This window comes from Tinamus guttatus, unplaced genomic scaffold, assembly GCF_059628265.1.
Source record: "Tinamus guttatus ecotype Peru unplaced genomic scaffold, ASM5962826v1 Tinamus_guttatus_pri_ptg000004l, whole genome shotgun sequence".
NCBI lineage: Eukaryota > Metazoa > Chordata > Aves > Tinamiformes > Tinamidae > Tinamus > Tinamus guttatus.
Window position 1 is genome coordinate 13954482 of NW_028288538.1, and position 25404 is coordinate 13979885.

General features: G+C 45.1%; 1 protein-coding gene across 1 annotated transcript in view; it reads right to left on the minus strand.

The window, feature by feature from the left end:
- MYO1E (myosin IE) overlaps positions 1–25404 on the minus strand; it is an 81039-nt gene that overhangs the window by 52873 nt on the left and 2762 nt on the right. The gene's annotated exons all lie outside the window — the stretch shown is intronic.

A 25404-nucleotide genomic window follows, 5' to 3' on the forward strand; every position in this document is an offset into this window, starting at 1 on the left:
TACCGTGTATGCTGTAAAGCACCTAAGGAAGATGTGGCCAATAGAATGACAATTTGATGTATTCCCCCCATCTCTCAACATCACAATTTCAAACTGAGATTTGGTTACAGCCATCTCATGCATTTTATAGGGCAAACATATTCACCAGAATGCAAGCAAGTAACTATTTCAAACTATATGTTAGAATAAGATAACACACAGTTACACACTGTAAATTATAAAATTCTGTTAGTGGGAAGGGTACAGCTACAAACAAGCATTTAGCTGTTGGAGTCGGTGATTTACGGAGGCCCACAGCACTTCCATACTAGCCAATGACCTATGCCTCTGTAATAGTATACAAGGTGCTTCTAACAATTATTTGCCTCATGCAAATAGGAATGCACCTGTACCAACACAAGGTATAGGGGCAGGAACGAGAACTGGAGACTGGAGAGCGCAAGGCTAGTTTGGTAGTGCTGGCTAAAAGTAGTAAGTTTTTTCCACAGACTTTGTTGAAATTATTAGGCAGGGGGAAAAACCCATCCAAGACTAGTGAAGACATAGATTTAATGCATACTAGCATATGCAGTGCTTTGAATGCCTATGTAGCGGCTTCATCTCAACCAACCAACCAAACTGATATAAACAACAAGGACTAATTGAATTTTTATCATAAGTTGGATTATTTGGGCTAAGAACAGACCCATTTGCCCACTGTGGACTCCCCCTTAGGGAATCACAACTCCTTGGCTTGGCTCCCCCACTGCTAGCTATGCAGAATAACTGTAATCCTGAATTTGAAAGAACATGTTTAAATGTAAAATAGCAGAGGTAAATATATTTGAAAGACTACAGACTTAGCAAATCTCTTGAACATATGCAACCTTACATTAACTTATTTAAAATAACAATCTTAAATTCATTTTGTTTGCATAAGACTTGCCAATTTTCTATTTGCACAATGTAAGAAATGATCTGGAAGCACCAAAAATGAAGCAACCAACTAATTTGGGGAATTTTTTGCAGGAGATGTGACTGAAAGATCAGCTGAAGGTCAGGCTATTTGAGAAAACAGAAGTCCAACAGTAGCGTATGATTTTTCCTCAGTGTGTTTATCAGCTGTTTCAGATATTATACTTGGAAAAAGGCACCAGCAGCACGGACAACGCGGCGCAGTGTCAGGCGAAGCACAGAGGATGACACTCATCACGAAGTTGTGCAGAACATTGTTGAATAACAGATAATTGAATAAACCAGAGGAAAAGTGTACGAAAGGAGACGGTCGGGAAACAACAGGCCCCTGTTGCGAGCAATGCTATCAAACCGTAACTGATCAAGTAGAACAACAACTTCACAGAAGAGGACAAGAGCTTCATACATTAATCCTAACGACAGATATGGTTGCATTACAAATGAAGATGCACTAACAGTGGATGGAAAAGGACCTGCTAACAGCACAGAAACTCTGAGCAGTACGATAGCAAGCTGGAAAACCCCGCAGAGCAGTATGATAGCAAGCAGGAAAACCCTGCATGTCATCCCTGCAGAAAGCAAGCCCTGCAGCGCTCTGCAAAGAGCTACAAATAAACCAAGACAACCAAGCAAGCAGGTTCTAATAACAACAAAGAATAGCAAAAGTAGCAGTTGGAGTAGTGATTCATAAAGTTTGAAGTGCTGTTCACAAGCTGCCTGAAACATTAACAGCCACCAGGACAGACACTGATCTTATGTGGTCAAAAGTGAAATTTTTCATCTCTGAGTCTCCTGGACACACTGCATCTTCTGAGATTAATTTTAACTCTGGACAGAAGAGTAACAAAATCCATTCTGGATTTTAATCCTTCTTTGAGCCTTGATGCTTTGCATGGATTTCATCCTTGCAATGCCTGCATACGAGAACAAACTAGCAGAATAATTTTTAAATGGGGATCATAGTGATTTTGGTTGTTTCATTAGACTACATTTTCACAGAACTTGGATTTATCAGTGCCTTCACTACTATAACCATGATTTTAGCATGAACTAATCAGGCAGGTTGTTCTGGAGTAAAACCCCGGGGGAAGCGAAGGACACTGAGCGGGGAGGGCGGCCGCTCCAGGCTACGCCACTGCCGTGGCTGCTGCAGCACAAGGGCCGCTCCGCTGCCGGGACCGGGACCAGAGTCGGCCTTGGGCCAAGCTCTCCCACCACACAAACACGCGGGTGCCAACGTGGAGCCCCCCGGAGTCTCCTCCTGCTTGGCTTTCCCTGGGCTGCCTTGGGGAGAGATGCGATCTAGCTGCACCACAGACCAACACACACAGCCTCTGGGCCAGCCCCAAACAAACACCGGGGAGCTGGAAAGAGGTGAGCCCGGCTGATCTAGAAAATGCAACCAGGAAAACCGCACGGGCAGCCTGCAGAAAGCTCGCGGCCACCGAGCCTGGAAGGAGGCCAGGGAAGGGGAAAGGGCACTGCCCAAGCCGGCGGCTTGGCTCGGCCCTGGCCGCTGTTTCGGGCTCCAGAGCAGAGCAGCTTTGTGCTTTGGCAAGCAGGATATCCAAGCTGAGAGCCTGTCTGCGCCAGGCCGCTCCCGCACGGACAGCAAATCCCTGTCACGGGGGAGTCCCTCATGTGAATATTCACCCACGGGGGAGTCCCTCGTGTGAATATTCACCCAGCTCTCGCTGCTGCCCTCCCTGCCTTACACTGGCAACTGCTGCTTTCTCCATTCTGCCCCATTAATTGTTTGCATATTTTTGCAACATCCAAAGCAACAAGTATTTGATGTGCCTATAAAAAGATTGAGTCATGCTGTGTCACAACAGGGGGGTTTAAATGGAAAAAAAAAAGCAAATATTTTTGTATTTTAAGCCATTTAAAAATAGTCTATCTAAAAATAAAGCACTAAAAACAAGGGATAAGAAGAGACCGCATATTCAGTTCCTGAGAAAGTGCCTTCTCTCTCTTTCTCTCTCCTTCCAGCAAAATTGCATCTGTCTAAATTCCAAAAATTTAAAAATCATAAAAAAAAAAAAACCCTCCAGGTGTCCACTGAGGGACAGACTGCCTCCTTGAGCTCCCGGCAGCTCTTTCCTTTCTGCAGTGAATGTGCAGAGTGTCCCTGGGCAGCTGCGGAACTCGGCCCGTGGGGTGAGTGGCCAAGCACGCCCTCACGTTCCCTGTGCTCCGGACCCTGCGCTCAGGTTCGACGCAGCTTTCTGGCCATCGCATAAAATCCTTGCGGTTTGAGCGCACTTGTCCCTCCATCCCGGCCATGGTACGTACTCAACGCTAGGCGATGCCGAGCCAGCTTTTCAACCAGAGATCTCAACGCAAAAGACGCTGCACACCTTTTGTTCAACTCTGACATGGGTGCTTCTGCCAACAAAACTACTAGTTTTTTCCACCTCAAAAGCAAAAGTCCAAGAAAAACAAACATAAGCAATTTACATTGATGTAATATGCCAAAATAGTCAACTTTTACAATCCATTTGTAGGAATCTTGCACATATTTCTATTAAGCGAAACAGTCTGCTATTCTCAGAAGAAAAAGTTTAGAAATACTGTTAAGACATATTTCCATCTAAGATTGGCATGATCGAAACTGAGGAGCCATAGCAGACAGCAGTGTTTCAAAATCACTAGTGTATGTATAAGGTTAGAAAAAAAAGAATATTGGTTGCAACGATGGGACCATATTTCAGCACGGAACTGAAATGAAGACAGCAGAAGTAGCTAGATGGACAAAGATAAAAAGCAAGTTATTTAAATTAAACATGAGGGAAACATTAAGGGAGGTAAAAAGCAGAGCTTAAAGATTTGAGGAAATAGCAAAGAAATAATATTGAGCATTGAGATGCAGGGCACACCTTTTAAACAAAGAAGAAACATAACGAAGATGCATTAAAGAATAGAAATTATGAGCAGTTAATATCCCCTAAACAACAGCTAGGGAAATAAAACAGGGAGAAAAACATTTCTGGGAAAGGAAAAGGCAGCAGGCTGGCGTTGTGCTCTCGGACGGGAGAATCCGGCCCGATGCGAGCACAGGGGCTGCCCGTCCCAGCGCGGGTCACGCCGCAGCCCTGCCAGGCGTCGGGCGCACACGGATGTGGGAGCTGGGAACACGAGCTGTGCCCGCCACGCAGCCCGGCGCCCGCCAGCGCCCGCAGCTTCACACCTCGCCCTCGCTTCAGGAAAGGCCCCAGCGCCTCTGCAAGATAAATAAGCAAAACCTCACCAAAATTAAAGTTACTGACGAATTTGACTGTACAGTTGCTTTTTAAGAAGGTACAGATACACAATAGAACAAACTACGGACGTGAATGAATGTGAGCAGAACATCATATACAGAACACGTGCATAAATATTTGATATAATCTACACAGGCTGCGAGCAGCTACCAAAAGTAGTTAATGCACTGTAAATTCACATGCTTGCTCACCCCGCACCTCTTCGGAGGCAGTGGTCTAATGCTCCATGACCTAATCTTCTTAAGGAAACGCCATACTTTTAAGTATTTAATATGGCTGCCAAAAGTGTTCAAGCCTAGTCTTGAGTATTAACTGGCTTACTTGACTTACTGAGACTGCATAAGGTGTTTTAAATTTGACCCGCTCACCGTGATATGAGCAGCAAAATTCCGTGTGGCTGTAGAGGATTAAGTACAAGCCTCCTGTGACACAAGTTTAAACCCAGGGTATATAACATGCCAATGGCTTCACTCAGCAGCATCCACACAATTTTCACCTGTAAATGGTATGTGCAGTTCGTATCTGTGTACTCCTTGTGAAAGTGCACAAGGATCAACCAGAACAAACAACTTTCACTTTGTGGATCACTTCCCCATTAAGAACGGAGTTTTCGGCTGTATTGCACAGCATCATGTAATCCTACAAAATGCTGTACATATTTAACAGGAACTTGCCATCACAGTCCCACACATTAAAACAAACAAACAAACAAAAAACTTCTAACAGAAACTGAGTGTATTTAAAATCATTTTAGCATCTGTACAATGCAGGGGTGTCTGTGTGCACTTCCCCATAGTCATTACAAGAAAGCTGGTCACTGCTTCCTTCTCCTGAGGGCTCTCTTGGAAAAGAATTGTCTGAAGTTTTTTATATAGTGTCTCCTAAAACATTACATGGCAACTTGGATTCAAAGAGGCTAACAAACATAAGACTTTCTATAGCTGGAATGTCCTAAATGTCTCCTCCACCCCTTGGGAATAACAGCGCTATATATTTTCTTTTAAGGAAGTTGGCTCCTTACCCCAGTGCTACCAACCCTCTTTAAGCAACAAAAACAATTTGTCTACGATGAATTTATTCTTAGTCTTTCTGTATGTATCATGGTTATAAAGAATGTTATTATGGGCTTTAGATGAAATATGCAATTGGAAAACTCAATTAGTGAATTTAGACAAAATGCCACTGACTCTCCTTCAGCATCACACCAAAAACATGTTTCCTTGGTCATTCCCAAGCTAAATAAGGAACCTAAGTCAACTGGGAGCTACCATCTGGTTTCCCAAGAGAGGAACCTAAGGCAGAGACGACTCAGCAGCCCTGCACGCGGCCAGCGCCTCAGGGCACCGCCAGAACGCGAACACTGCATGAGGCTGTGCAGCGGGAGCAGCGCTCCTCAGCACAGGGCTCGGCACGGCTCCCGCTGCCGCAGCCACCGCCACCGCCCCCAGTCCGGCCACAGCGCACGCGGTCCACGTCCTTGCTCGCTGCCCTCTCCCCCTCGCTGCAATAGGCAGCGACTGGAAGCTGCTCATTTCCCCCTGTCTGACGATGAATCGCAGGTGTCTCCTCACCAGGGCATCACTGCCGAGCCACCCGCCAGGGGCAGCGGGCCAGCTCCTGCGCCCCAGGAGGACAGGGCATTAACGGGCCTGCACGGGCCTGGTGGGCACAGCTCCTTCCCAGCTCTATCATCGGCCTCACCGGCAGGCCTCAGGAGCACAACCAGCGCATGTATCTGCTACCGCTGCTCCCTGGGGCACCTGAGACCTGCCTCTCTTATTTCACTAATGCATGTTAAATTGTTCTGGAGAAAAAAAAAAAAAACTAATACTCAGTAGTCTCGACCTGAATTATACAGCCCTTCTTTGCTATCTTCCCTGGACCACCAGATGATTTGCTGTTACGTTTTCTGGGGTTCTGGCTGCATTTTAATGCTACCTGTGTATTGAGTTCCCCTTTCTGCAGACACTTAGTCCTCTCACAAACATTACTCTAATTAGGCACATCAAAAAAATAAAATTATTTTTTAACTGAAAAATATCTTACACTACAGTATCAAAGGACAATTCTATATATATGCAAGCACTAAAGATGTAAAAATCATGATAGGATTTGCAGTATATCCAGGGAATAAAAAGGCTCCTATTACAGCATCACTTCCGTACTCTGCTGCAATTAGGAGTATCAGTTACAACAAACCTACTCTGTCTGCATCTACTGAATCACAGCTTTAATATCTCCAACCATGTCACTATCACTCTGAATGATGGAAAATATCTCATTCCAAACAAATATTTACACAATCAGTTCAATAAGCAGGGAAATATTATACTCAGAAATAACATACTAGTAGCTTTTAGATTAGTTAAGACCTCAAATTAAATGTGACTTAAAAAAAGAACATGCACAAGAGTAACAAGGGCAAGAGTCAGGAGCATGGCAAAAAGGGGAGATGCTGAGGCATTAAAATCCTGAAATTCTTCCTCACATTTAATACAGAACTTTGCTACCATAACATCATTCTACTGGCATACAATATTAAGCTTTTCAGGAAGTACCTTTCTGGAAATAACATTGCATTGTTTGCATAACGTAAGAGTGGGAAATTTCTTACATAATGTACTGTACCACACAGAAATATTCCTTGGGTTGAGAACTGTGTCTATCAGTAAGACTTTTTCTTAAATTTTTCATTAAAATGAATACAGCTTTCTATAAGGCACTGAAAGAAAAGTTACATATAGAAACATAACATATATTAAAGCTGAGCAGTAAACTTATTTCCCAGACCACTAAGGCTTTACACTTTTTTTTTCCCCAATCTGCACCAAAACATGACACCTGTATTTTCTCATTGAAAATGTTAAACCATTGAAAAAGCTTAAGGAAATCAGAATAAGCAACATTTACTATACTTCTTTTCAACCTGTAGTCCACTATTTTTAAAAGACTTACAAAAGATATTTTTTAAAAAAAAATTGCTTGTTAATAGCAAATGTGTGTCTGCATGGGAAAAGGTTGCTGTGGTCCCTAAGCAGGCCAGGACTGCGGCCTCCCTCCCAGCTGCACGGGCTCCAGCTACTGCAATTCTCAGTCTGCTTCAATCCATGGAATAACCATGGAAGGGAAGAGGGCTGCACAAACACCACTCTTACCAAATTGCTACTTAGACAGCATTTCGAACCCTGCATTTGCTGCTTGGCCCAAGATGGCCTCTGTCTCCACTGTTTTTTTAGATTGCTCAAATTTAAGTTCTAGGGAATGTTAAATTATAACTGCATTATAACAACCTTTTTAAATAACCTTTTTTATAGTTTATATTTTACTTTCATATAGGTTGCTAGGCACTGAACTCTGATCTGAAAAACATAGCTGTGATCCAGCCCAATGAACAAAGTCCTTCTTTAAAAATGCATCTGTAATACAGTGTACCAATGCTGATATACAAGTTACAGGGTGACAGCACGAGATTAAAAGTACATTTTGAAAATAACAAAACTATCCTCTCAAAGTCTGTAAAGAAACTGGCTCTAAGTTATTGAAACATCTTCTATACATGGCTGATTTTCATCTTAGAGAGCTAATGAAAAAACAGACTCCTATCGCCCAGCATTCCCATTTCATGAACTTATGAGTATGCTGCCTACAAACACACTCTTATTCACCTATCACCCCAAACATACTTTTTTTTTTTAATTATTGTTTATTTTTCTCAGCATATGACCTCACATATCTAAGTGACTTTCTGCATGCATATTTACAGATCAAAGGGAGTATCTTTTTTTGTCTGAAGGGCAGAGCCTCCTGCGGCCCCATGACTGGCAGCTCAGACCACGGCTGATGACAGTGCTCAGGCTGTGAAAGCTGCAACCGGCCAGGCAGCGGGACCAGGGTTGCTCTTTCCGCAGCCCCTTCCAAAAGGGTCCCCGCACAAACCTTCCTGGTGCAACCCACTGCTCACAGAGCTACAGCGTTTAACTGCCTGGACACCCTAAATAAGACACAGGCTCATTTATTAACCAGGGCCCAGACGCTTTCCCTGCTTTCAAATCATTTGGGGGTATTTGCTGGGAAGCCCATGGCTATTGCGGGGTGCCCACGGGAGCAGGGCAAGCTCAGCACCGCTGGTGGCTCCAGGGTCTGGGCTGTGCTAGGGGGCACGGTGAGCTCCTTGGCCCGAGAGCTGGCTGCAGACGCACCACCACGCAGGCCGTGGGCCTTTGCCCCCTCGCGCTGCGGTGGGGGCCCCAAGCCCGTGCCACGGTAGGACCTGGGTGAAGCTCTCCATGGCCCACACCCTACAGGTGGAGCTCGGGCAGCCTCCCGCCACGCAGGTCGCCCAGTGCAGGGTGGCTGCAGGGGAGCCCCAGGACTCGCCATCCCACAGCACCCGGCCCCCCAGGAGATGGGTGGGTGCCAGGGAAGGCCCCACAGCTTGGCCAAGAGGCGGGAGCGCTGCCTCCCACCCACCCACACCACGGAGCTGAACAGGCAGCTCCTCAGTGCCACGGTGGCCCTGGGGCTAGAGCCACTCACTGCGGCTGGCACAGCTCCCCACAGAGGCACGCGCAGGCTGTGGCAGGGTCACAGTGAAGGCCCCGGAGCGGTGCCCCACCAGGGCTGTGAGGACATGCGGATCCTTGGACAAGTGTCTTTATTAGAGGGCAAAGCTTGCCATGCAAGCACAGCAACCCACTTCGGACATGAGCAGGTACAGCCCATCTGATGCACTGGTTATCCCTCCTATGATATGCCGAATAAACCTTTATTATTTAAACTCCTTAAAATTACTTTAATTGAAGAGTGGCAGGAAGCAAAATACTAGAAAAAGTATCATGTCGGATATGCCAAATCTCCTGCACCTGGAGACCTGCTCACAGTGGCTCCTTCCCTCGTGCCGTAGTGCTGCCCATGAGGCCACACATGCTGAGGCACCAAGGGTTGGCAGCCGCCGCAGGGGCCGGCCGCGGCCCCACCACCACCTCAGGCTGCGGAGCGTGTGCCGCCCCTTGGGAAGCACGAGCCGGGCCAGTCCCACAGGCCCCCAAAGCCCGTAGCCCACTCCACATCCAGGTATTAGGCTGGAAAGGCCCACGGGGGCCCACACACCCTTGGGCCAGAGGGCTCCTTCTTCTGCAAAGCGCAGGCTGTTGCCACACGGGTAACGTGGAAGCTTCACTGTGCCGGAGCGAGCAGGTCACAGCCCGAGCTCACAACCTCGAGGGGCCTTTGAGCACCTCCTCCTCCACAAGCATCAGCGGAAAACTTCTACCAGGCAGAGGCAAGGAAAACAGTTGCAAAGCTCACGAGCAGGGCTCACTGAAGACGGTTCCCTCATTCTCTGTATTCAGACTACTCGCACATGCAAGAAACCTCCACTACTGCTTACATCAGCCTTACAGGGAAAGTGGTATTTGCCACTGTACTGATCTCCTAAAACTGTTTTGCTTTTCCAGAGCAACTAGTTGGAGAGCAACTCTGCAGCAAAGAAATAGAGCACAAGCCATGTTCTGCTGCAAAAACTGAAATATTATTTTCATTAAAGGAATAGGTCTTCATTACTTGATTGACTAGAAAGATACTGTAAATAACAGCCAATATTAAAGAATGCTTTTTGAGCATTTAACTGAGAGCTTGCTTAAGATTTACGGCTATTTCCTCCTGTCAAATCCCACATGGCAAATATTCCAACTTGTATGAAGCTTGTATCACTGCTCCCCTAGAGTTTCAGATCTCCCTAGCAATCACATAAGGTACAAGCAAAATAAAATTAAAGTGAATATATGTGATCACCCCTGTATAGTACCTGAGGAGTTCATAAAATCTTGTCAGTGAAGCCAATGGTCCCCCAAAGGGAAGAATGTATAGAAATGCATTCTTATGCATTTCCCAGAAATGCTGGGAATATGAAAAGTTTGCTCTAGTGAAACACTACGGCTATTAGTTCAATTATACTAGGGGAAGAGTCTGGTCCACAAGATTTTAGTAGAGTCTTCTGTAACAGGTAAGATACAGGATTTTATGGTTATTATGTAGGCTGCAACAATACATACAACCCCTGCAACTGTACTGCCTTTGGTAAAACACCTGCTGGGTAGAACTGCACCTAGCAACTAAAGTAATGGCTAATATTTGTCTACAAAATACAATTATAAGCACCAAGAATAACTTCTCCCCCAGCTTGTTTTTACATCTTAGAATGTTTATTGTAAATATTCAGCATTCAAATTCATGTGCAGAGCAAGAAAACTAACTGAAAGCTAATACAGGCATCTGGCTATCTTTATAGCTCTATACCACATGTGCTGACAAGTGATTTCATTTGTAAATTAGCTTCCTTCATGTGTCTGCTATAGGAAACCGATACTATCAGGATGCATCTCACAGCTGCTGCATTGGCGTAATGTTTCGGGCAGAGATGCCAGCCAAACCACCTCCGAATGCTTTGCGGTAGTTTTGGAAGACTTTGAAGAGCATGCGGCTTCACAAAGTCAGTAAATATCACCAACTTCGGAGAAAATGCAAAATACCAAATTTGAATTTCTATTATGCCTTGAAATTCAACATCAGCATCATAATTATACATAAGCTTCAAACTATTTCTGTTAAAGGGAAACTGAGTCGAAGGTTAAGTATCAGCTATGAAGAAAAACTGCTGCACATTGCTGCAGATAGAGAATTTAAGTTTTATTTAAAAGAATCTCTCCACTGGAAGTTGTATGATAATATATTTTCCTTCCTCTTAAATCTTTCATCTCTTTGACTTCAGACTTGCCACTGAAGAGCTGTTACTAGTTGCCTTTTTAAGGCACCTCATCTAAGTAAAAGCTTGTTCTATTTAAATGCTCAAGTATAGTAAAAAGATGCAAGCATTCAAAAACGTAAGCTCCAGGCCAATGATCTCCCCAAACTAAATATTACGATTGTGATGGGAAACTGTATAGAGGATTTCACACTGTACAATAACTTATGCTACCTGCATCCCTGTTTACTTGTACATCATCCCTTTCAGGCTTCAAAAATTCTGCTGTGCAAACTGAAACATGATTAGTCACCTACTTGCTCAGGTTCCTTAACAGATAAACAGCAGCATTCCACCCCCAAAAGAGATGGCTGGTTAGATTTTACCTTCTAAAGCAAACTCAAAACTCCATAATGAAAACTCAGAACTGGTGAAACAAGCCAAATCACCAGTTACATTTCTGAGCTTTACAATTTAAGAAAACCAGAAACAAGTTTCAGGTGTTAAACTGTGGCTGAAGACTTTGGCTTTGACACAAAACCTAGTTAAACTTCAACCTTTGCCATATATATTGCTTTTACTTTGGGGGCTGATCCAAACTCTGAGCTTTGAGTCAAAATTACTCACAAGAACTAAACTCACAAGACTCACGAAGAACAAAAACTCAAAAGATCTAAAAAATTAATTTTAACTGCAAACTAAAACCAGTGGAACTTCATACAGCATTAAATTACTGCAGAACTTTGCTTATAATATCCACTTTTCACATAAGCCTAACATGGCGATTCAGAAGAGACAGCTCGCTCCTTTCCCCCCACCCTACACAACTCGAGGCAGAGCAGCAGCATCTGCTTTATTTTTAGCTGCCTTAGCCCACTGCAAGCCATTGAGAGCCCTCAGAGAGGACTTAACCTTCTTCTTGGAGGCTCCATATTTAAGCCATGGTTTGTAGCCCTTTTAAAATAAAACTTTGTCTCTTAAAGCTGCAAGTGCAAGGTCCTGCACCTGGGAAGGAATAACCCCAGACACCAGTACAGGCTGACCTTCTGGAGAGCAGCTCTGCGGAGAAAGACATGGGTGTCATGGTGGAAGATAAGTTGACCATGAGGCAGCAGTGTGCCCTCGTGGCCAAGAAGGCCAATGGGATCCTGGGCTGCATTAAGAAGAGCATCTCTAGCAGGTCGAGGGAGGTGATCCTGCCCCTCTACTCAGCCCTGGTGAGGCCGCATCTGGAGTACTGTGTCCAGTTCTGGGCTCCACAGTACAAGAGGGATGTGGAGCTGCTGGAGAGAGTCCAGCGCAGGGCTACAAGGATGATCAGGGGCCTGGAACATCTGCCCTACGAGGAGAGGCTGAGGGAGCTGGGCCTGTTCAGCCTGGAGAAGAGAAGGCTGAGAGGGGATCTAATCAGTGTATATAAATACCTCAAGGGAGGGAGTGCAGAGGACGGGGATGGTCTCTTTTCAGTGGTGGCCACTGATAGGACTAGAGGAAATGGCCGAAAACTGAAACACCAAAAATTCCAAAGGAACTTAAGGAAAAATTTCTTAACAGTGAGGGTGACAGAGCACTGGAACAGGCTGCCCAGAGAGGTTGTGGAGTCTCCTTCTCTGGAGATCTTCAAAACCCGCTTGGACGCAGTCCTGTGCCACGTGCTCTAGGTGTCCCTGCGTGTGCAGGGGGGTTGGACTAGATGATCTCTAGAGGTCCCTTCCAACCCTAAGCATTCTATGATTCTATGAAAGCTTCCATGGCAGCCTACTGAGCAGCCTCATGATGCTGTGAGAGCCACAGGACTGTCTGGGGTCTTTCAGCCCTGCCAGAAAAGCTGCCTCTGATGCTGCCTTGGAAGCACTCGATTTCAAGCGAGGTACTCAAGACGCGACCCATGAATAACGCAAGTAGCTGTACCTGGAGCCTCCCCTGGTCTCCATGCAAGGAGGCATGCAGCCGGATTAGAGAGATATGCTGTTAACGGGTACCCACAAGAGTTAAAATCGGCATTATTTCCATTCATCCCACAGCTGGCTGTCACGAACTGTGGCAAACCCTCACCATATACTTCTCTTTCCACAGCAGTTTGCCTTCCTCATACCTGAGCCAGAAACATTGCAAGACCCATATGACGATGCATGAGTGAGAACTAGAGAGAGGAAAGAAAAACTACACACCAGGTTTCTATTTCATCCTCCTGCTACTTTAAAAAGTTAGCACCAGCCACAAAAATACTGCAGTTGCCTGCAGGCTCTTGGTGCTTCCCTCAAATAACGTAGCAATACCCCATTACATTGGATTCTTAGGCTGTCGGAACTAGGCGCTGGAACTGTTGGAGCTTTGACTTGTGATGTCAAAAGCAGGTGAGGATGTCAATACGCTGAGGCAGCATTTATTCTACATTTACCAAATTACTTCCATATTTTTTTTTCCTTCTTTAAGAAAAAGATTCACTTCTGAACTTACCAGAGAAATCCTTTCTAGCAACCTTAGTTGAGACTTTATATTTATAGCCCCAAACAATTCCTCGGCACCAGCAGCCTCAGGCAATTTACAATAAAATTGAGCTCTTCCCAGCCCACCTATGGTTCCTACAGGAACCATCACTGCAGCACAGGCTGAAGCAGCCAATGCTTAGAAAGCTTTCAAAGGACGAAGATGACACACCTGATAGCTCCAGACAAGCCAAACTATCAAATGCATCCTGACCCTGTTATTTACTTTACCAAAGCAGGAGCCAGCGCAGGTGAGAGCAGCACACACTGTGCCAGAGCAGCAGCGCTGCAGCAGCCTTCGCATCCCCGTCACTGCTGCGTGCTCCAAACCAGGGGCCAGAGACAAGAAGGCAGCAGAGCACAGTGCCCAGGTAGCAACTTGTAAAACACCGCTGACAGGGAAGGCTTTGGGAAGGAGAAAGTTTAGCCTCAGCACAACTTTTGTTTCTGTGAATAAACCTAGTGCAAAACACAGCAGCCCAGCCCATTTTGTACTCAGACTGCTCATACCTGAGAAAAGAGCTTTTCACACAAAGAAATAAATGTGTCTGGAATTTTTTTCATGGAATATGAAAAAATACCTAAGAGGAAAAAAGATAAAAAGATCTGTGTGGCCTCATAGCACAGTACTGAGGCTAGGCACAGGACCAGGCTTCACATAAACACAGCAAAGACTTGGCCACGATGACTTCTGTGCCTAAATGGCATTAACAAGAGCAGCATTTTGTGAACAAAGGAATGTGGTCAGTAAGTCTTTTAATCAGTTGCTTGAAGCTCTCCAGTGGCATAAAAAATATGTAAATAAACTCAAACATGAATAATTTAAAAGCTAAAATCATTAAATGCATTTGGGCTTTTGAAAACTTAATGCTTCTAATTATGAACACATAATTAAAAATGAGCAAAGAACCATGAAATATCCAGGTATCTGTAAAAATCCATCAACATATTTGGCCAATTTCACGCAGCCCTAGTTCGGCACAGCAGAAGCACAGCCCTTGTCCCCAGCTTCGGAGAAGACTTCCAGGCCGGGGCCAAATGCTCCTGTGGGATGGGAGACATGGATCAACTCTCCTCCTGAGGAGAGACATCATTCACAAGGCACATTTTGCTCTCGATTTGCATATTTCAGATTTCAGAGAACTGACTAGCTGAAAACTACAGCCTGCAGCACCATAAACAAAGCACATTTGTGTCTTTGCTCATGGCCAGATCTTTAAACCACCCGAGGCAGCTCTTCACAGCAAAAACAGAGGAGTATCAGCACACCTTGGTACCACCACACCATTTCTACCTTGCAGGATGCACAGGACAACTCCTTACACAAACAGAAGAAAAACCACAGCTCCAACAACTGAAAACCCTTGAAAATCTTTACAGACATTTTTAATAATATGCCTCTTCTGAAGGTTGCATTGCATTTAAATGCAGAGGCTTTATCTGAAAACCTGTATGCACTACAGTGCATCATTTAGTCTTTGAAAAAACCTTGAAATATATAGGTGAACTTAACTCAATTTCCAATTCCCTACTCAATGTTTATGTTTTATATACAGTACTATTAAATGTCGCTGCACACTTTCAGATCTCTCTCGATTTCACTTCAAATAAAACCTGGCAGCTTTTTCATTAAGTTAAATATGTAATACATTATTTCCTTCTACTACTCTAGAGCTTAGAAATAGCTGAAAACTGGGCCTGGAACAGAGGGAGCGTTCCCAGTTCAAGACTCTTTACACACACACACGTCTGCCAGGCAGAGCCGCAGTCCTCCTCTGGGGTGGCCCATCTACCTCCAAGGGCCCCTCAAGAGCAGCACATCCCAACCCATCCCACCACCCTGCTAAAGGATCCATTTAAGCATATGACGGACAAGGGGCTAAAAGGTGTGAGTAGCAGAATGGATCAACTGTTCAAGTAAATGAGGTGGGATTCACATCTGCAGGGGTGAGGATTACTTAGTGATGAAGGTTTGGGATTCCCACCCTTACACTCCAAGCCTTGCTGAAGTCACTACACTCTTGGCTTTATTTGAAACATGGAAAGCACAAGTTTTCCTCAGTTACTACAAGGTTCCTTTAGGGTGCCGAGCTCTATTTAACATCTAGTGATGTTTTCATCTTGATGTTTTCAAGTGAAACCTTGGGGCAAATATACAACCATTAGGCACACAGTTCTTGCTATGTGAACCTTCTGCCTGCATCTTTTTCCTTTCCCTACAAAATGTTAATGCAAACAACCGTAAGTATGAACACACACATTGTGTGGCTAAGCATGCCTTGTTCAGTTAATAAAAAAAAAACCCTCTTAAAAGCCATAGATTAAAGAACTAAGCCACCAGATATGCAGATGTACTTCTGCAGACTCCTCGTGCAGTGTCTGCCAGAACCATTTAGTTCCCACTTCCTCGGAGCAGGAAGCTGCAGGCTGCCTCCTGCACCTATCTGCCTTGGGGGCTGCTCCTGTCAGTTCTCATAGCATTAAACAAAGTTTGGCTTCCCTGGCATTTGCACGGAGAGCAGCTAGGGAGGCCCAGGACTCTGCAGACAGTGATATGAGTCATCCAGTCACAGATGCTCTTCTGAGTCAGAGGGCCACCAGTGCCAACCAGGGCTCCCACCAAAGGGAATGGGCCCATTTGGTATATGTCAGAGAGGTTCAACTACTTGTAAGGATTAAAGGGGCCTTGGAACATGTTGCAAGAAGAGACATGCTAGTTCTGCAGTCAATTGTATGGCTTCCCATAAGCAGCGGATCGCTGGAAGCAAAGACAAACCTAAGTTCTGCTTCTAACCTTGTACAGGAAAAAGGTATGAGCCTGAGCCAGGCCATAAGCAATGGTGAGGGCCTGGAAATAGATGGATAAAGAATTACGGTGGAACCGAAGGAGCAGCCAGCTGTGCGGCTTCGTGCTTCCTAGTCAGCTTCTGCTGCCATTTAGTGAGACTGGAAAACAGGAATTAAGGCGGGGGCGAGGGGGGGGGGATGTCTTAATATGGCTACAACCAGAGTAGATGGAAAGAGAAAATATTCCCCCACCTGCTAGCTATGATACTTCCATATCCTGGTTTACCATAGTTGGTCTCTTACACGGGTTTAGTTCTCCAGTGTATTCCAGGCCTTCAGACAGCCAGGACGCACATTGTTAGTGACCGCGAGCTTCACGAAGACACTGTGCAAAAAAGGAAGAGTGTCCACCTCGGGGTGGCTTTCTTCTGCCTGCTCCAAGAGCCTCCATCGGCTGAGGCTCAGAACAACCCCTACAAGGCCACATTTAGCTGCAGTTTGAAAACATTCTTCATTGTTCACCATATCCTGTCCCCAATTTTAGCTACTGAATCGGTGCCTTTTTGTTTTGGCAATCAGCAGTGATATTAGCTTCCCTTTTGTATTTTCTTTTCCTGTTTGTACACCTGCACTCAAATAATGAGGGCGCAGCACCAGGAACAGTATTTTATGGCCAGCCTACTGCATTGGGCCTGTAAAAGGCAGAATGACAGAACACTTCTTAAAATCCTAGGAAAAACACAATTACCTGAGGTTCCAACTTTAACATATGACTGTATTCCTCACATTGTATTTGTTTGCCTTTCAAAAGCACACTTTGGGACCCTAGCTACCTGGCAGCATCCCTTTGAAACACCCCAACACTGACTTGCTTTCCTGTTGCACATTGATCAGCAGGCTACAAAGGGACCTGGTCTGAAGCACCTTCTAGCAGCAGGAAGCTACCAATGGTAACGCTACCAAGAGCTAAAGCTTCTTCTTGACTGCCCCAAATTATGAGTGATTGAGTTGCACTCAACTATCAGAGATGCAGGAAACCCTAAGAGGGGGTTATGGTCAAAGTGACTGAGGTAGTTTGACTTCCTCTGACTCTGCCCACAAGACTCTGGGGGCTAGGAAGAGAGAGGCTTTGCACAACTGTACAGCAGGGCTGGAGGAATTCCACGTTTCTTCAGGTAGCCTTGCACCTGATACAGGCCTCAGAGCAGCAATCCTTCCATTCGCTTGTAAAGAACACGCTGTGAAAGGGAAGGAAGAGCCAAGGTGCTGCCTGGGCAGGGGCTCTGAAGACGCCAGCAAAGCAAAGCCAGGGAGCTGAGAGTGCCCAGAGCTGCAGCAGGCTCAGGCCAAGGGGCACCTCTGATGCAGAGATGCAAAACATTTTCCCAACAATTTTTGTTGTTTACTGAGTGCCTATTACGTACCTACTAAGCACTGACAACTGTTTTGATGCAAAGGAGGATGCATAGAGAAATCCATGTGGAAAAAAAAGCTTCTTTCTCCAATAGCTACATATATATAAGCTAAAAAAATAAAGCACGCACACCACGGTAGTATCAGCCTGCAGTTGTTGATGCCTTCAGCCTGGGGACACGGCACGAAGGTTGCTCCGTGGGCAGAGCCACAAGGAAGCGGGTAAAGGTTACGGGCTGCGCGGCTGCTCCGAGCTTGATGCCCTGGGCACAAAGAAACAGCCGGGCGCAGGGAGAGCCCGTGAGCCGGCCCGCTAGCCCGGCCACTTGGAGGGAATTGCATGAGGAGGCCAGAGTGGTGTACTGAGACGCAGCGACCAGCCGGGCACAAAACTGCACCAGCCCGTGGCAACGAGAGATTAACAGAAAAAACAAACAGAAGGGGGGAAAAAAAAAAAAAGGAAAAAAAAAAAAAAAGCAGCTCATTTCAGTGGGTGAGCACTCAAGGTGTGTCAGAGTAAATAGCTATTCATAATTGATTAATTGCAGTGACAACATGTTTCTCTCCATTACACTCAAACCACTGCTTCCAGAACAGACTCATCAGATCATCATTAATGACTGTAAGGTTTATGAGATATCTGCGTATGCAACTAGAGTACAGGCTGTACTGTCAATATAGCCTAAATATACTTGCTTCAGCACTTGTCTTTTTTTTCCACACAGTTAAATCTGTTTTCAGAATAAACAGCTCTAAGAATCCTGCCCACAAAGACTTTCAGGCTTGTGGGGGGGAGATACCTCTATAAAGTGATCCCACCATTACAGCAGAGCTCATTTAGAGAATTGTATTGAGTTCTGCTGCTCCAGAAGTCTGGGGTTGTTCCCACCCTGAGACATTCCCTTCTTATCCACAAGTGGAGTAATTGGTTCTCTTGAGAATGCACCCAGCATGGCCAGTTTTCAGGAGGGCCCTCCGACACCTTATACACCTCCGCACAACTAAATTTTGTTAGTCTAAGCAGAGACTGCAAGGCTTATAAAGAACGGGGGGAGGTCAAGCTCAGGACCCCAAAAATAAAGATCAAAATCTGCTCACACACAAGTAATTGGAATTTTTATGACCAAGTTATGTGGGAGCAGGTAAAACTGGGAGTGACAGCAGCAGGAAATGGGAGTATGTGTTTCTAAGATTACAGTGTTTTCTTCTGAATGATCTTGTATTTACTTCCTTTTGAATATGGCTTTCTTTTTTGGTGGGTGAGGGGGAGCTTAAAGTTTGAGTCCCCTCCTAAAAATTGGTACTAGAGTAACACACAGTAACATGAGAACATGAGCCCAGGCAAGTCCAGGTCTCAAGGGAAAAAGAGAAAAAACAAGTGCTGAGCTGCAACTGAAGTGCATGTTCTCTTCTTCCTTTCTTCCTCTACCAGCAATTAAAAGATGAATGTTCACTTTGCTAGAAGTGAACACTTTGCTTCCATGAATTCCCAATCTTCTCTTGTTTAATGCAACTTAAATACACTGCTTTTAATGCACAGATCAATGCACTGACTGCACTGACTTTTAACATATAATGACACATGATTTTAGTATGGTAAAGATGCAAAAACCTTATCCTACTCCATTTTACTAGCTCCATTAACACTACCTGACCATTTCTCATCACCATAACTGCATGTGGAAGGCTGCACACAGCTGTACACAGCTACAAAGAAAACATGCCTGATGTGACCCTGTCAAGAACCTCTCATGCTTCCAGAGCCACTAGATTTTCCAGAAACACCCCTGTTCAATGGACAGGACTATTCATTTTGTCTAGAATTATACCAAATATGGGAATAAGTAGCCAGCGTTCTTCTGCTTCCTCTCATGTGTTCCTAGAATGAATCAAAGATAAAAATACAAAGTAAGCTACAGGAAGAAACCACTGCTGGTCATGAACTTATTTGGCATATTGAGATCAGCTCTCTGTGGACTGGGTGTGCCCATATTTCAGTCATAAAGAGCTCTGGAACTAGAATTCCTATTTACCACTAGAGAGAAAAAAAAAAAAAAAAAAAAAAAAAACACACACTTTGCAGGATAGTATTCACAGGAGCAGCTCCTGAAAAAATGTCAGTTACCCAACTGACTTCAGGTTCAGTTTTTTTTTTTTTTTTTTTAAACTATTAAATTGGCCTGTAAAAATGGAAATCTATCATCTATATGAAGTAATCATTCTCCACTCCTAGGTGGTGCTTCAAATTTCACTACTTTGTAGCTTCAGAAAAGGGTTTGTGCACTTTTTAAAATTAACACAAATCCCTGAAACGGAGGTCAAGGTCAATGAAAACTCCAGGAAGTTCTTCAGGTTCACACTGCTTGAGGACAGCTTGGAACTAGAATAGCTTCACATAGCTCCTTCACTACTGTGTGTCCTTTCACACACAAGCAGCAACCTGCCAAGGTATCAACTGTTCTATCATCTGCAGAGTATCATACAAGCAGATTGAACTGCTGTGCAAAGTAAGCACCACACTGGGCCAATTATTTTCTCCACTACATTGAATCCAATCCTCTAGTGCCTTGCAGGTGCAAATTACACAGTGCTGTAAGACAGTGACAGCGGCAGACAAATAATCTGGAAACTGCTGAAGAACCCAGGACTACTGGAAGCAATTGTTCAGACTTCAGGAAAGCCAACATCCATCCTGAGGTGTGCATGTTGGATACTCTCGCACTATCTGTGTTCTCACACTGCTCAGGCGCTCGCTCCAGTGATTTCCCTTGCTGCGCTCCAGGCACCTCCCAGCCTCTCTCATCTGAAAAATGATCACGACGAACTCTGCAGTTACAACCCAAGGGAGAGACAGAAAGCAAGCGTAACACAGCTGAGATACAAAAGCAGGGGACCTCTCCTGCAGTGAAGTCATTTTCCCTCTCCTGATACAGCTCTGGTTCAAGTGGAACATGAGTGTTTGTTTACTGAGGCCAAGCGCTGAATCAGATCACGACCACCATCTCTGTTTGTCACAAAATAATGTGCATTTCTCTTCCTCTCCTGAATGTGTGAAGCCTAATTCCAGCGACTGCAACCCTGGCTGCTACGAGCAGAGAATATTTGTTGATGTTCCATCCCTATGAACCAGGATCCACAACAGAACCAACAAAGGAGCCAAGCCCTGACAGCCTTTGAAAGGCAGAGACTCTCAGTGGCAACTTCTCCAGATGAGCGGAACGTTTAGAGCTGCCACACGAACCCATGGGACCCAACAAGTCCAGCTACCTTACCAGGAGCAGAAACGATCCTCCTCACCCAGGCACTGCCTGCCAGGAGGGGAAGAGCTGCTCCACCAGGGCAAGAGCCTTCGCAGGGCAGGGAGGCGCGTGCTCTGTGCGCAGACAGCTCAGGCTGGGCCCCAGCTCAGGTGCTTGCAGTGCTTTGGCCTCAGCAGCTTTAAGTGGCTGCTCAGTACATAGTGCAAGGCCCAGGCTTATCCCCACCACCCATGAAAGCGTCACCTTAAACGTCGGTCTCCGAGTCTTGCAGGTTACATGTACAGCAGTGGGGAAACACTCAGAAACCAACACAGCTGAATGTGTTACCCTGAAAAAAGTTATTTTCATTTTTCCAGTACAAAGATCAGATTTTTTTTTTTCCTCGTAGGAGCCTCTGGTTTGCTGAATCTAGCAATTATTGACCAATATAGCAGCTTCCAGTGTATACTTAAAGTTGGGGGGGAAGCACTGAAAAAGGCCAAGCCCCGGAAACATGACTGAGCATAAGGCACAATTTTAAGTGAAAAGTAGTAAGCTGAAGTAATTCTGGACTTACTAGGACTAAGCCTGCATTTCGTTTGTAAAGGCAAATATCTTTTGGTGGATTAAAGCAATTTAGAGCTCAGGAACAACAACAAAAAAAACTGAGAAGTTTCAGCAGGATATTAAATGGTATGTGGAATAAAAGCTATATGTAATAAAATCATACACTGTAGTAAGTCAGAATAGTTTCAGAGAAACCAGAACTTTAACGCAGATTGCGGTAGAAATGATGTCAGAAGTTTCAACAAAAGTACTGTGTGTGGTCCATAACTTGCTTCCATAAAATCAAAATATAGCATCAAGAGTCAATGCAAGAATTGCAGAACTAAATGCAAGGGTCTAAATCCAAAGGTCAATACCACTAATTAATTTATCCTCTAAATAAACTAGTCCCATATCACTAGAGCTTTCCAAAACTTCAGCTCTCCCCTACCTGTATTCAGATTCAGGATCTTCTAAGTGCCAATACCAAGACACGCAAAGGAAACACACACATACAGCTCATTTCCCTTGGCTTTTTCAGCATAAAGATACTGTAAAACTATTTCACAATTCAGACCAAAAGCATGCACTTCAGGTTACCATGAAATATCCTTTAAGATTAGGTCTATGAAGTACTCCTTCAATACGGCTCTTCAGCATTGCTTTCACTTAGCAAGCCAACTTGCTTTCACTTGGCAAACGGATTATTTTCCGGTTCGCAACCCAAAACATCTGCAGATAAGGTAGTCAAAAACTCTAAATGATCAAAAGGTGCTCAGTGCACGCCAGAAGAATCACAACAGCTCAAAGCCCCACAACAGAACACTAACTCTGTAAATATTTACAATAGTTACGTAAATCTTTGTCTTGGCTTTTTTTTGAACCCAAACTCCCCAAAGTGGCAGTAACTTCATACCAAAACAGCTATTAGAGCGCACACGAGTTGTAGTCCAAGAATATTAAATGTCTTTAAAAGTATTGGCAGCATTTGTTACAAGAAATTCAAATAAACCGTGTCTTTGCTTTATATGTCTTTACAAAGCTGGGAACAGCACAGGCTGAAGAGGCTCCACCAAAGCTGATCTGAGGCACCGCACAGAGCTGTACCTGTCCTGGCAGAAGAGAAAGAGCAAAACAAGAGCAGACAAATTCATGACTACTGCTTGGCACTGCAAGTGCATTACTGATACAGAAAGGTGGAAATTGAGATGACTATTCCTGCTATTAGTAAGACACAATCCAGAGCACAGGAAGACCTAGGTCACTGTAAAAATAACAGTAAGCACCGGTGAACTGCCTAGAATTTAAAGCCTCGCAAAGGTACTGGAGTGTCCGAGTGCAGCAGACTGCCCCAGGTGCAGGACCAAACATCTGATGGCAACGTACGGCTCCAGAGACACAAGCAGGAAAGATTTCAAGTCTGGAGCATTGGGAACCCTTGCCAGATCAGGAATGCCATGTTTCAGCAATGACATCAGGCTGCATTGTTCAGACTTGAATGTGGCTTCGATACTGAAATTAGACGAGGGTGAGAGGAGGGAACTGGTTGGAGACTCAGGCTCAGCTGATGGAGGTGATTCAGTGAGTGGCTCTGAGCTGGCAAAGAGAAACTCCTTCACGTTTCCTGCACAGACACCAGCACAGCGAGTCACTGCGAGACTGTGGCTCCTGTTTGACAGATGCCAGAAATAAAAATATCCACACCTCTCATTTGGTAGTCAGATTGCTGAAAAAAAGAAGTATCAAAATAGCTTCTAGAAGAGCACGCTTTTACTTGAATGATTCGTGTTCAGGTTTTTCAAAAAGGTAGTAGGCTAAAGAAATACCCACCTATGGCTGCACCAGCGCCGCAGCCTGCCCTGCTGCTGTCCCCAGAGCCACGCGAGAGCCCTCCCGTGGGGCACGGGACAGGGGAGCAGAGGCCACGTCCACAGCCCCTTCTGCACCGCCAGACAGGCGCCAACCATGAGTCACAACCTCTGCCCCCCAAATTCACATGTAGCAGCTGAATGTAATTAATAATTACTTTAAAAGATAATTCCTTAGATTTTCATAGATTCTCTTGAATATGCTTTCCAAAAGCATTTGAAGACACCCCGAGTCATGTTCTTCTAACTAACAGTATGTTTCCTTGTTAGTTCTCCCACTGACTTCCTGTTTAATTAAAAAAAAAAAAAATCAAGTTTAAAGTAAAGAATTTGAGAAATTTAATTAACAGTTTATGTACCTAATTCCTCAGGAGTTTTAAAAGCAATTACATTTTTTTCTGTGTTACTTCAGGCAGGACACCCCCATCTACCCCACTTGTAAAGCTTTTTAGACTAAATAATCTCAAGCTCAGATGTACCTTTTGCTGTGCAATAAGGAGTCAGTAACTCCAAGGCCATTTACTCATTTATACAAGATATTTAATAAATATAAGGAAATTAACACCTGTAAGGTTCAGAGCATGCAGCTACTTTACACCCAGGAGCCCTTCCCTTAGGGTGGGAAGGATTTGGCCAAGGGCAGTGAGCCAATGCCCAGCCACAGGACTGGCCTCCAGGGAGCTGCGAGGAAGGTTCCTCCCGAGGGAGGAAGGCTGGGAGGTGAGGATGAGTCAGGGGAGGAGGCTGCACTTCCTGGGCACGGCACGCCCAGGCAGCTGTTTGCCCGTGTCCCCGTATCGGGGCCAGGTGCTGGAGACGCTCCCGGGCCGCTCAGCGCTGGGCCCCGGGCGCAGAGCCCCTCACGCACAGCGGGCACCTCGGGAGCAACTCAGCCCCAGGCCCAAGGCAGTGCGGAACCTTAATGGGACTTGCCCGGAGCTCTGGCCTCATACACCAGTGCAACCCCTCCGTGTATATACCCAAAATAAGATCTTAACTGGGCAGTCCAGGGGCCGAGAGCAGCTTCACTTGGAAGGTTAACTACAGAGTAAGGCAGCGTTTCCTTGCCAAAGCCGACGCTTGGCGATTCCTGCGTTTGCACAGGGACTGGACTGTTTTCCACATACTTATTTCAGCAAGATATATGTATACATGCTCCTTCCAGTTCTGAGACTTGCTTCTTTGATTTTCTCCCAGAACAAGGACCATTTGAATTTGGTGCAAGAACCCTTCCCACTGTAGCTCTCGCCACTTCCCTGTCCCAGCGCTCCAAACGCAGCTCCCGGAGACCCTCGCAGCAGCGCTTTAGGAACCTCGACAGGGAAGCAGACCAGTTTGTCACTTATAACTCATGCACCATGGCAGCAACCAGAACGAAAGAGTAAGCAAACCATGACATGAGGACTGACAGAGTAAGGCAGATTCCAGGCTCGTCTGGCCTGGTTATTTTCCCTTGACAGCCCGTCAGTGGCTAGCAATCCCTTTGGCTCTTAAAAAAAAAAAAAAAAAAAACCACACCACAACAACAAACTTGCTTTAACTTCCATCTCTCCATCTCCCCCTGGTACATACCCATGCTTTGAGACTAGGCAGCAACACCAGGGCAAATTATCCCCCATTTCAAGGCAGAAAAGGGACTGAAGAGTTAACTGCAAACTACTAAGGGCACTATCAACCCACCTTGTGGTGAAAGAATTGGGGAAGTACAGGAAAAAAAAAAACAGCAACTCTGAAAGACAAATTTACAAATTTTATGGAGAAAACGCTGCTGATGTATGCACACACACCATTACACACCCAGCTTCTCTCACCTGGGCAAGCTGCAGGGATGCAGCCTCCAGCCTGCATGGGGCTTGCTGCAGAGTGCTCCAACAGGCAACATAGTCACTAACTGCTCTGAAAGACCACACTAGAGACATGCAAAAACAGCCAAAGACCCAGTGCAAACTTAAAAACAAAAACACATCAAGTATGAGTCATTTGTTTTGCTACTGAAGATGCTACTGTGTTTTATTTCATGTATCAGTCAGATAGGAACAATATAGAGGTGGAGGATTTTTCCATGTGTGCACCTCCAGCTGTAATGCAAAGCACATGCTCTTA